The sequence below is a fragment of the Muscardinus avellanarius genome (genome assembly GCF_963383645.1).
Source record: "Muscardinus avellanarius genome assembly, chromosome: 8".
In the NCBI taxonomy this organism is placed as follows: domain Eukaryota; kingdom Metazoa; phylum Chordata; class Mammalia; order Rodentia; family Gliridae; genus Muscardinus; species Muscardinus avellanarius.
Genome location: NC_137794.1, coordinates 79,214,727 through 79,227,473, shown reverse-complemented (window position 1 = coordinate 79,227,473; position 12,747 = coordinate 79,214,727). Strand labels below are relative to the sequence as shown.

Genomic DNA, 12,747 nt, shown 5'->3' with positions numbered 1-12,747 from the left:
GTATTATTAAAATATGGTGAAACAGAGCTTTAATCAAACTCTGTGCTTCCGATAATTTCTAATTCATCAGTTAGTGTTTTTCCATTCTTTACTGTGATGAGACTCTTTCTTCCAGATTTTTCCATTGCCTCATTTACCAATTTCTTGGTTTCCATTTGCAGAAATCATAGCACCTGAGCAATTTTTCAGGGCTTTTCATAGGTTTAGACTGCTTCTTATCTGCAGCAATTACATAAACAACAGCTAGCATCACACTTCTGATTGCCACTGGATTAGTACCTTTGCTAATCTCCTGGAGGCCTCTTTGGCTACAGAGCGTGCCAGCACAGCAGCAGTAGTGGTACCATGCCAGCTGCTTTATTTGTGTTATTGGCAACATCCGGAACAAGTTTGAATTGTAATCCTTTAAGTCAGTCGACTTTGCAACAGTCACACAATCTCTTGTTATTCTGGGACTTCCTCTACTCTGTTCAAGAAGAACTGTTTTTCCCTTCTGCCCCATTTTAACGGCCACAGCACCAGCTGAAAGGTCTACACCTTGAAGCATCAAAGCTTAGGCATCCACACCAAGTGTTACATCCTTGGCAAAAGCCCAAGTGAGATGAGGAGCTAATGGTCATATTCTGATCTGGTAAAGGACTGTGGGTAAGCTAAGCAATTCCTGGAGGCACCATCAGCAGGGAGTGAATAAGGTGAACGAGGGACAGAGTGCCTCCATTTTGTTTGCTGAGAAGCATTCTGTAAATCACAGAACCTCTGGTGGGAAAGTCCTTTAAAGGTCATCTCAACAAATCATCCATCCAATGATGGAACTCACTAGTATATTTACAGTCTGTTTTAAAGCACTCCGGCATCTAGAAACTCATGGAGACTCAATGTATATCACTCAATTTTTTGAAAGTTTTAACTCCAGTTAGAACAATACCTAACACACTATAGAAAACATTAGTAGACTTGTGCTGACTTCCCCACAAACTATTTTTCCTTGTTTTGGCACCAACACCCATTTTCAGTAAACATACCCTTTACTCTAAGAGCAGATAAGGTTAGGGCTCCAGACCAGCTCTAGGAATTAAATGCTTGACCAGCTCTGTCCAGTCAGACCATATCCCCTCTTTTCCAGCTGCTCAGCTGCTGTCCTCACCCCAAGTGCTGGCACGTGATCTAAGCTGATCCAATCAGAGTGCACCTCAGCACTTGTGTGACCTACTAGCACTTGTGTGACCTACTAGTAAACACAATGCATTGACTACTCTTGCACAAGGGAGATTCCGAGTTGGCAGCATTTATCAAGTACTGTTGGACAAAAAGAAGCCAGAGAAATGAAAGGGCTTAGATACAGGCAAGCTGGGTCATAATGACATTATGAGAGCCCCCAATCCAAGTACTATGAAAAACAAATCTCATCCAGACTTTTAACTCAGTGTGATCCAGTAATCCCCAAATGCCTTCTTTTTCTTCTAGGCTACTTTTATCTGTTTGTTTGTTTGGCATTTGCCCCCCCCAAAAGGGGGATAGGGTCCTGACTATCATGAAATTTACATAAGAGATAAGGTTGTTCCATGCAAATAACCCCAAAATATGAATCAGCTGAGCCAAGGCTGGATGTTTTCTGGGAAGCTGGTGGTTTCTATTACATGACACTTACAATGAATGTGTGATGTATCTTAAGACTGGATGGTGAGTCTACAAAGGTTACATCAAGGGCAGACTTAAGGAGATTTTTAGGATCCTGGAGTAAGTATTCTACTTAACTTCATCTTCAGTTACATCTCACGGGGAAAAGACAAGTTTGAGGTATAATGGCCTATGAGAAGCAAAGTGAGATGAAAATACAGCCCTGCTAAGTGAAAACTTTTGCCTGTGATTTACAACAGCTGAGAGTCTACTGACTCAAGTTAAATAACAACCTCTCAGGACTCAGTAACTCATCTCTACCAAGAAGTTAGGTAACTTTTAAGGTACTTTCCAGCCCTAAAAGTCCATAAAAATAAAGAACTAAGTAAACAAGTAAATCTAAGTTATCTAGAGATTGACTATTCATAAAACGAAAATCTTCAGCCACTCTTTATGAAACATTTTAGTTTTTGTTTGTGTGTATGTGTGTGTGTCGTGTGGGGTTTTTTTTCCCCACTTGCTAGGGTTTGAACCCAGGATCTTGAACATGTCGGGCAAGTACTCTGTCCCCGAGCTACACCCCCAGTCTTCTGAATGCCTTTTGGTTATAGGGGATAAGCTATGTTATGTCCACATGTATTTAATAAATATTTACATTTTTAAGTTACTTTGGTTTTGCTCTAGTTATGATTTCATACACATAGATAATTGTTTCATGAGAGCTCTCCATGGTTAAAACCAAACATTTGGGATTATTAAAAAACAACAAAACCAAAAATAATCCACCCACATGTTTCTTTTAATACTCTCCCACTATGTATCAAAGTACATATTATTCTTAAGAATTCTTTACCATTTCTTGACACTCCAATCAAATGTTTTTTGCATGCATTATGATTTTTAAGTAATAGTTAAAAACCTTTACAATTTAGCCTGGCGTGGTGGCGCACGCTTTTAATCCTCGTGCTTAGGAGGCAAAGACCGGAGGATCACGCAGGTTCGAAGCCAACCTTGGTGGCTTAAGAGACCCTGTTTCCAAATAAAAAAGTATAAAAATAGGTCTGGGAGTGTAGCCTGGAGGTAGAAGGGGTTCCAGAAACCCCAGTACCACCACCACCACCACCACCACACACACACACACACACACACACACACACACACACACACTTTACAATTTAGCATCACAGTATTTTTTAAAAGATCCATTATAACTTTTCAGAGGAGACAACATTGTAGAACCAATAAAGAGGAAGGATGAGACAGAGGGAAGAGGAGCCTTTCATAAGCCTGGGTCCACTCCATGATTTGCCTATGGGAAATCAGCCTCAGCCAGGGGCAGAGCTGAGTTTTAGAGGGTCAGGGGAGGCCCTGGGACAGGTTGCAAAGCTGCAGCTGCTAAACACACTGATTCCTTTTTTTAGGACTACATGTTTCCTTGAGTGGCAGGTGAGAAGTGCTGCTGACAATGGCCTTAGCGGTGGACGGAGGGGCTGAAGCCTCCACAACACTCCTTGCCTCTACTGTGACTGAAACAAAAGGCTGGATCCACTTATTTCTAAGAGTCTTAGTTGTCTGCCTATACAATTATATTGTATGTGTGTGATTTGTGCTATAAGCATATTTGTCTTTCTTGCTTTCCACGTTTACCTTAATTTCTCATTTGCTTCTTAATGAGGTTAACCTATGCAAATCACCTAAAATTTATGACTTCAAGTTAACAAATCATGAAATTGCTAGAGTAAACAGTTTCAACCTTTGGTAATACAGATTGGAACGTAAATTTTCCTTTAAAAACTCTTTTTCGAGCTGGGTGTGGTGGCACATGCTTGTAATCCCCGCACTTGGGAGGCTGAAACAGGAGGATCGCACGGGTTCGAAACTAGCCTCAGCTACTTAGTGAGGCTCTCAGCAACTTAGTGAGACCCTGTTTCCAAATAAAATATAAAAACGGTCTGGGAGTATAGCCCAGAAGTAGAAAGCCTCTGGGTTCTACCCCTAGTACCACCAAAAAAATAAAAAAAATAAGTAAAAACTCTTTTTTGCTAAATACAATTCTTAAAAGTTGAAAAATAACCGGGCATGGGTGCATGCTTGTAATCCCAGCACTTGGGAGGCTGAGACAGGAGAATCGCACAGGTTCAAAGCCAGCCTCAGCCACTTACAGAGGCTCTCAGCAACTTAGTGAGACCCTGTTTCCAAATAAAATAGAAAATAGGTCTGGGAGTGTAGCCTGGAGGTAGAAAGCCCCTGGGTTCCACCTCCAGTACCACCAAAGTTGAAAAATAACTAATGTATGATGCAAGGAAAAAATTTTTCTGAAGTTACAGATAAAAACTGAAACCAGGGACACAATTTTTATGGGCCGAACACATGGTAGAGGAGCAAGAAGGCCCAGAAACCATATGACACTGTAACACAGCAGTGTACTGATGACCCATGGACCTAAACTTTGGACCAGCCTAGGCTGCTTAAAACAATGGCAGTTGAAAGTCTCTAAGTGGCCCTCATGCATCCTGTCAAAGAGCTTCTGACTTGCACTACTAGCATTTCCCCAAGAGGGAAAATTGCATAAAAGCTTCTCTCTAACTGGTTGCGAGTTGTGAGTGGCCCACCTGCCAAAGTACATACAAAAATGTGATCTTTGTGCATCCCTGCATGCTATGTTCTCAGGGGTCCTAACTGAAGGCTTTTTACTAACCAATGAAAAAATAAGACTAGTCAAAGCCAATGGTCTGCAGCCTTTTAGATTCATTCCTTTATCCAGAGTACAAACTTCAATTTTCAGGAACATAATCAAGGAACTGGTGTGTGTTCTCTTGCCTGGCAAGTAATAAACAAATAAAGAACTAGTCTGGTGGATCTCAATAGCTTTAGAAAAAGAATAAAGTATTTTTGGGCTCCTTGTTGGGGGGGTGAAAGCAACCAAAATTTAATTGGGGGGGATTAGTTAGAGTTAGTGCACAAAATAACAAAGTGGCAGAACACTTTGTAAAAACAATCAAAACCATCACTACAGATGAGCTTGTCAGACAAAGGGTCAAGAAAATGATTTCCAGTGGAGGAAACTGGAAATGATTCTCTAGTCCCTTAGAAGATCTGGGCATTCATCTTGTGAATTTGCTTCTTCTAGTAGAATATTTTGACTATAAATCAAAAGGAAGATATTGAAGTATACAGCAGCAGATGGTATGGCAGAATGACCCAAATGATTTGCTCCTCTCAGAGGATACAAGGAATCTGTGTGTGTCCTCATCACATGCAAATCCCACGTACTTCCACAGGTCCATGCAACTGCATAGTCTCCCTTCTGCCTGAAAATCTCCTTCTTCACGGCAAACTTTACTCACATCTCAAGACAGTTCAATGACACTTCTCTTATGACACCCAGGGTCTTTGGGACGGTTAGGTCTTCTGCTCTATATCCTTAGCATTTGGCAGTCACCTTGGTTCTAGTACTTATCTCAGTGCTGCTACTTCCACCAGACTGTGCATGCCTACAAATGTTTACTGAGTTAAAGGATAGGTGAGCACAAGCTCACCACCAAGGAGAGAAATGACTCCGGAGGGATGACATGTTCTTCCAAAACAAATTCTGTCACCTCCATTATTAAGTGAGCCTATTAAAGAAACAAACTGAGGGCGTATCAGGAAGGAAATGTGGCCCAATGAATTTGAGTTTTCAATGGATGAGTATGAGACATAATCGAGCACAAATGGAAACAAAATGAAAATGGCAGAAACCTGTAAGAAAGATGGAAAGCTAAAACTCAGGGTGTGGATACATTTGTAAACAATGCAAAGGAAAAATAACCAGGAACTTTTGGAGATGCCAAGAAGAAAAGGGGCAAGAAGCAATAGGCCCACTGCCTCTGGCACACTGGGTGAAGTTAACTTGTAAGAGATGGAAAGTACATCTAATTTTGGACCTCAAATCTATTTTGCAGCTCTGTCAAAGAAAATAAGCAAAAAATTGAAAAGGAAAAAGCATCCACAGCTAAGAAGAAAATGCAATCCAAGATGTAGCAGCTAACCTGGTAGGACGCAACTCTGAGTTATACAAACATTGCCAGTTGTTTCTGGAGAATCACAGAGAAAGAATATTAGAACCAAGAGAGGAGGCACTTAGTTATCCTAAAAGAGAAAAACAGCAGATCTAGAAATAATACAGTAAGCTGCCTGATATCAACTCACACAAAAATAAAATGACAGAAATAAGCCGATTTATTTGTTAATATTTGAAGAATTGTTGGCTGCTAACAGCCTCTATGAGTCCTAAAATGAATGGACACAAATGCACATAATTCTCTCTTTGATAGTGCTGTTAGATTTGACATATTGGTGGGGCAGTCACAAAAGCAGTAAGTGTATCAAGGCCTCATCAAGGACCTTGAAAATGTCTATCTCTACCTTCTTGAGAATAAGATGAAAAGAGCTAGGCTAGAGAACTTGGTTAAGTGTACTTAGAGCAAATTGATATGCAGTAAGTTGAAATACTTAGTTATTTAATGTATTGATAATTATTTAATATATAATGCATGAAGCTTTCCAATGCAGACTTGTGTGTGTGTGTGTGTGTGTGTGTGTGTGTGTTACTGGTATTCCTGGAAACCCTTCTACCTCCAATTTAAAAGGTAATACTGAAACATAAATAGGGTGTATTAGCAAATATAAAGGATAATGACCCTGGTACATGGCAGATGCCTGTTAACTTGGAGGCTGAGAAAGGAAGATCACAGGTTCAGCAATTCAGTAAAACCTTTAGAAATTTAGCGAGACCCCGACCTCCAGAGCATCCTGGCCACCATGAATGTGCCAGCTGGGCCTGGGGGATGCCAGAAAGTGGACCTGGCCAGCATGCTCACACCCGAGATCATGGCTCCCATCCTTGCCAACGTAGACGTCCAGGAGCGTCTGCTGCCCTATCTGTCCTCCAGGTCCTGTCCCAGACTGCCAACAAGATCAGCACACATGGACCTCATCTCAGTTCCAGCAGGCCCTGGGCATGTTCAATGAGGCCTTGGCCTCAGGTCAGCTGGGGCCCCTCGCCCTGGCAGTTTGGCCTTCTTGCAGAGGCTGTGGAGGATGCCAACAAGGGCGATGTGGAAGCGTTTGCCAAAGCTATGCAAGACAATGCCAGATCCAAGAGAAAGAGGGCGACACAAAGACAAGAAAGATGAAGCAGAAGATATGAGTCTAGATTAAATTATTTGTGCCTTGTAAGAAATTGGAATTCTTAGTCATGTGCCTCCTATAATGGCGGTTGTGGTTTGTTGCATACCCTTTCCTCTGTTTTGAGTTACTAATACATAAAGTTGTTTCTTTTACCTGCTAGAAAAAAATAAAAAATAAAAAATAAAACGAGATGGGGAAGGTAGCTTTGCGGTAGAATGGCCTTGTTTTCAATCCCAATACCAAATAAATAAACAAAAAATTAAATATATATATTTATATATATTTAATTTTTATTTTATATTTTATATATATATATATATATATATATATATATTACTGGGGTTGGAACCCTTCTACCTCTGGGCTATACTCCCAGACCTATTTTATATTTTATTTGGAAACAGGGTCTCTTAAGCCAGTGAGGCTGGCTTCGAACCTGAGTAATCCTCCTGTCTCTGTCTCCCAAGCACGTGGATTAGAAGTGTGTGCCACCACGCCCTGCTGAATCATATTTTTATAAATTCATTAATCAGGTCATCTCAGGATGTTAATAGTTTGAAAATTATGTCTTAGGTGGAAATATTTAAAAGCCTAGGATATTCAGCCTGTAAAAGAGAAGTTTCATAAAGAACATGATGTTGCCTTCACATACAGGCATTAATATAATACATGACAGCGGAATCTGATTCATTATGTGTGGATCCTAAATAACTAAGAGTAAGTAGAATAAGAGAAAACAAATAAATTTAACTAAAAACTTAAAAACAACTTTCTACTAATAATAATTTTTCAAATAAGAAATTAGAGGCCTTGGGAGTCTTTGGTCCATCTATAAAGCCAGACAAGTTTAAGTCCAGATTGAAAAGTCCTATTGCCAAATACCATGGAAATTTCAGCCCGAGCATGGTAATTAGTTCACGTGACCGCTACCTTTCAACTAAAAACTCAAAAATAATTTTATGATTCTGAAGACATGTTGCCTGTCTTGGGACAAGTGGGAGAGTAGACATAATGTATGAAGATAACATGAACACATGTCTAAGTCTCCTTTCTTTCAAATCTTCCAGTCACTTCTCCCAGTCCCCTAGAGTATTATCTTATTACCATGTTACCTGGTGATTGATTCTACAACCAGATCTACTCTTCGAGGGGGACTAAAGTTCCTCATAGGATGTGCCTAAAAACGAAACCATTGTGAAACATTGCACTAAAAAAAAGTCATAGAGATACTCAGAATTCTGGATGCCCCAAAATAAATTTACCAGTTGTTATCAGAGCTATACAGGCATAACCACTTCACTGTGTGTTGTTTATAGGAAAGTACTTGTCTGCTAGTGGCTGCTTTCTGTTCAAAGAAGAGGATGCTATGACATACCCAAGTGTGTACAAGCATACCACATATCACATTCCTACACAGACTCCTTTGCCTACAGCATCAAGATTAGCATTCTTCAACCAGCATGGTGAAGAATACTTCATGGTGTTCACACACCATGGTGGCACACACTTGTAATCTCAGTACTTGGGAGACTGAGACAAGAGGATCACAGATTCACGGCTAACCTCAGCAACTTAGTGAAGTCCTCAAAAATCCTGTTTCAAATTAAAAGTTAAAAGGGGCTCAAGGGGTAGCTCAGAGGCAGTAGAATGCCTCTGAGTTCAATCCCCAGTATCAAAAAAAAAAAAAAAGATTAGCATTCTTCATTCAAAATAGACACAAATGAGTGATACTCATCTATAATGGCATGATTATACTAAAACAATAATATGTTTAATCCAGTTACAGTTTATTTTAAAAATTCTCATCAGAACCAGGTGTGGTGGTACACACTTGTAATCCCAGCATTTGGGAGGCTGAGACAGGAGGATCGTGCAGGTTTGAAGCCAGCCTCAGCTACTTAGTGAGGACTTTGCAACTCAGTGAGATCCTGTTTCAAAATAAAGAATAAAAAATAAAACTGGGGGTGTAGCTTGGAGGTAGATGGAGCCCCTGGGTTCCATCCCCAGTAACACACACACACACACACACACACACACACACACACACACACACACACACACACACACACCAAAAAAAAAAACAAAAACAAATCCTATCAGTAAGAAAAAAATGTTAATCAATATGGAACTCTACATCCTAGCATTAATTATACATCTGTTTCTTAAAAGTAACATGTAAAAATTATACTCAGTAAACTGAAATACTTGGGAGTTTTCCAAATACTTTTGGATGTATGGTATAAAACACATCATATTTTTAAGCTAATGGTTATAAAAATTTTGTGAAAAAATAAAATTTTATTTGTTGAAAAAAATTTTAACATTTAAATTATATCTTTAGAATTATAAGTTTAAATTCTAAAATTTCTAAGTTAATATTATCATTTAAAATACTATGCCTGGCGTGGTGGCGCAAGCTTGTAATCCCCACGCTTGGGAGGCTGCGATAGGAGGATCGCACAGGTTTGAAGCCAGCCTCAGCTACTTAGTGAGACCCTGTTTCCAAATAAAATAGAAAATAGGTCTGGGAGTGTGACCCGGAGGTAGAAAGCCCCTGGGTTCTACCCCCAGTACCACCAAAAAATAAAATAAAATAAAATACTACAATTAAAAGTTCTTATAATGGGGAAGGATTATTTTAATTATTTTTGCATTATATTTGGAGGGTGCTGTGGAGGTAGCAGTTAAGAATAAATGTTTTGAAGTTGGATCCAAGTAGGGAGAAATCTTGGCTCCATTTCTTGCTAGCTATCTGTGTAATTTGGGGAGTTATAAAATCTTTCTGAGCCTGCTTCCTTGCGTGCAAAAGCAAGGAAAATGACATCAACTACCTCACCATTTGTTCTGAGGATTCAGTGTGGTCAAATTTGTAAAGCACCTGGAACAGAGTGAGCGAGCAGCAAAAGGAAGCCACAATACTGCCAGAATACACAAGTAAAACCTTACAGTATGTGACAGGCTCGAGAGGGCCAGGCTAAGGAGATCCAGTGGGGCACAACTCCTGCATAATTGCTTTGCTGATATTCTTCTGACATTATATGGGGTCATTCTTCAAGTTGACCTTCCCCACTGTCTCCATTAGGTGTGTCTGTCTGTCTGTCTGTCTGTCTGTCTCTCTCTCTCTCTCTCTCTCTCTCTCTCTCTCTCTCTCTCTCTCTCCCTCTCTCTCTCTCTCCTCTTCCATCCTTAGCAATACCCTTCTTTGATCCCCATTATTTCCCTTATGCCTTTAGTCTGAATGTTGGCTTCCCTTTCCAGCCAAGCTCCCAAAATAACTGCCTCAAAGTTTGGGCTCCACTCTCTCACTTCTAATTCCATTCACATCATACTGGCTTCTCCCACCAGGGCACTAAAATTGTTTTTATCAGTCATTCATCAGTGATCTCCAGAAGGTCAATCTTAATGATACTTTTTAGTCCTGTTCTTTTCCCTCAGTGCTGAGGACCAAACCCATGGCCTTACCCATGCTAGGTAAGTGCTCTACCACAGAACTACATCACCCAAACCTCAATCCTCATCTTAATTTACCTCTCAGCTGCTTTCAAAACTACCAATCATTCTCTACTTCTTCCTCCTTGAAATGCTCACTTCTCTTGGCTACTGTGGCTCCTCCTCTTCTGGGTTTCCTTTTGCTTTCTTTCCTGTATTGAACCACCACACGCTAGAGTTTCCCACTTTGGTTCCTCATTCCTGAGTTCCATTCTCTTTCACTTTACGGTCTTTCTCTATGATCACATCCTCTGTCATAGATGAGAAGTCAACTTTTAATTAATTTTCCATCTAAGCCCAAATCTACTCTGCTTCACTCCAGAATCACATATCTAATTGTACATTTAGTAGTTCCATTGGTATGTCCCATAAACATCTCAACACCTCCTAACTTAAATCTTTGGGATTTCCTCTCAAAACTGTTACTTTTCTGGTTTTACCACTTCAGTCAATAGCAACTCCAGCCATCTAGTCACTCAGTCTGAATTTCCAATGGCCAACAAGACCCCGCATGACTGCTGCAGCCTACCTCTTGACCCTTCTGAGTATTTCTCCCTTAAAAGAACCCTGTTGAGGACCGATGGCTACCTGGCAAAGCAGGAAACTGCCAAGCTGCTGGTCACCTCAAGGATTTTTTATCTTAGTTTTTTTTTAATCTTAGAGTTTTGATCTTAGGTGGTGCCATGCTGGGGCTCAGTGCCAGCAACTTCGAGTTTGGAGTGGATCCCAGTGCTGACCCTGAGCTGGCCCTGGCCCTTCGCGTGTCTATGGAGGAGTAGCAGCAGCGGCAGGAGGAGGAGGCACGGCGGGCGGAGGCAGCCTCTGCAGCTGAGGCTGGGATTGCTACAGCTGGGACCAAAGACTCAGACGACGCTCTGCTGAAGATGACCATCAGCCAGCAGGAGTTTGGCCGCATGGGCCTCCCTGACCTCAGCAGCATGACCGAGGAGGAGCAGATTGCTTATGCCATGCAAATGTCCCTGCAGGGAGCAGAGTTTGGCCAGGCGGAATCAGCGGACATCGATGCCAGCTCAGCCATGGACACATCCGAGCCTGCCAAGGAGGAGGATGATTACAACGTGATGCAGGACCCCGAATTCCTTCAGAGCATCCTAGAGAACCTTCCAGGCATGGATCCTAACAACAAAGCCATTAGAAACGCCATGGGCTTGCTGGCTTCCCAGGCCACCAAGGACGGCAAGAAGGACAAGAAGTGAGAGGGTAGGGCTGCCCGGGCACCACAGGGCGGGCGGGTGGATATGTCGTCTGTGACCATTATACCTAAGTAAAGCTTGGCACAGTTTTTTGCTTTTTTGCATAAAAAAACCCTTTTTCTATTTAGAATATTTCCCCTTCTTTCCCAGCACTTCTCCTAAACACATAGATTACCTGGTAAACTCTTGTTCACACCCAAGACCATTAAGTAATTAATGACATTAAACAACATTTAATGACCTTGGATATGGGTATTACATGACTTATTTATTTATTTATGCAATACTGGGGATTGAACCCAGGGGCTTTCTACCTCCGAGCTATACATCCAGCCCTATTTTTTATTCTTTATTTTGAAACAGGGTCTCACTAAGTTTCAGAGGGCCTTACTAGCTGAGGCTGGCCAAAACCTGTGATCCTCCTGTCCCAGCCTCCCAACTACTGGGATTACAAGTGTGTGCCACCATGCTTGGCTCTACATTCAATTGTCTTTATTAAATTCTGTTGCTTTCCCTCATAGCACACACTGCAATTTAAAAGACTTATGTATTCTCATTTTTCTTTATTTAGTGTCTCTGTGAAAAATGTACTCCCACAAGGACCACATTTGTTTTGTTCACCATTTCACAGGCACATAAGGTCTGAGATGCAACCGATATATACCTTTCTTCGTATAACACAAACAACACTACATTTTTAATCCAAAGCTAAACATTCTAGGACTCTGACAGACTCAAGTTTGCTTGAATCAAAGAACTACAAGGTCTTAAATAATTAGTTGCATCAGATAACATAAAAATCAAAATAGTCACTTATTTAAAATTAGAGAATTGCTTTACCATGCCTTCAAAACAAAAAAATAACAAAGAAGGTAAAGATTACATATACAGGTTCACAACCTAGTTAATTATACAATTTTATATTTTTACTTTCCATTAAGACAATGAAATTTCTTATAAGTTGCACTAAATATAATATAAATATGTATATGTTTATAAGTAATTTTTATATTTTAAATCCATATATTCTTATAAGTATATATTTGCAAATATATGTATAACTAATTTTTACACTGAAAATGCATCTATTCTTTTTTTTTGACAGTTGCTGAACAGTTAAAGATGTTTATTAAAAGATAGAAATGCAGAGGATAGGTACAGCTCCATACCAGACTGGCATGGACGGGTGACTCAAATGAATACACCCAAATGTATCTATTCTTATAAAAGAAAATTTATATATTATATATAGGCT

At 40.3% G+C, this 12,747-nt stretch overlaps 1 protein-coding gene and 1 pseudogene across 4 annotated transcripts in view; one reads left to right on the top strand and one right to left on the bottom strand.

The window, feature by feature from the left end:
- Window positions 1-12,747, bottom strand: part of NCOA7 (nuclear receptor coactivator 7) — a gene marked incomplete at its 5' end in the record, with an annotated part of 136,793 nt that overhangs the window by 107,442 nt on the left and 16,604 nt on the right. The gene's annotated exons all lie outside the window — the stretch shown is intronic.
- Window positions 10,242-11,495, top strand: LOC308266369 (26S proteasome non-ATPase regulatory subunit 4-like; annotated as a pseudogene). The gene is made up of 3 exons: window positions 10,242-10,260; window positions 10,727-10,823; window positions 10,940-11,495. The product of its transcript is annotated as a 26S proteasome non-ATPase regulatory subunit 4-like (transcript).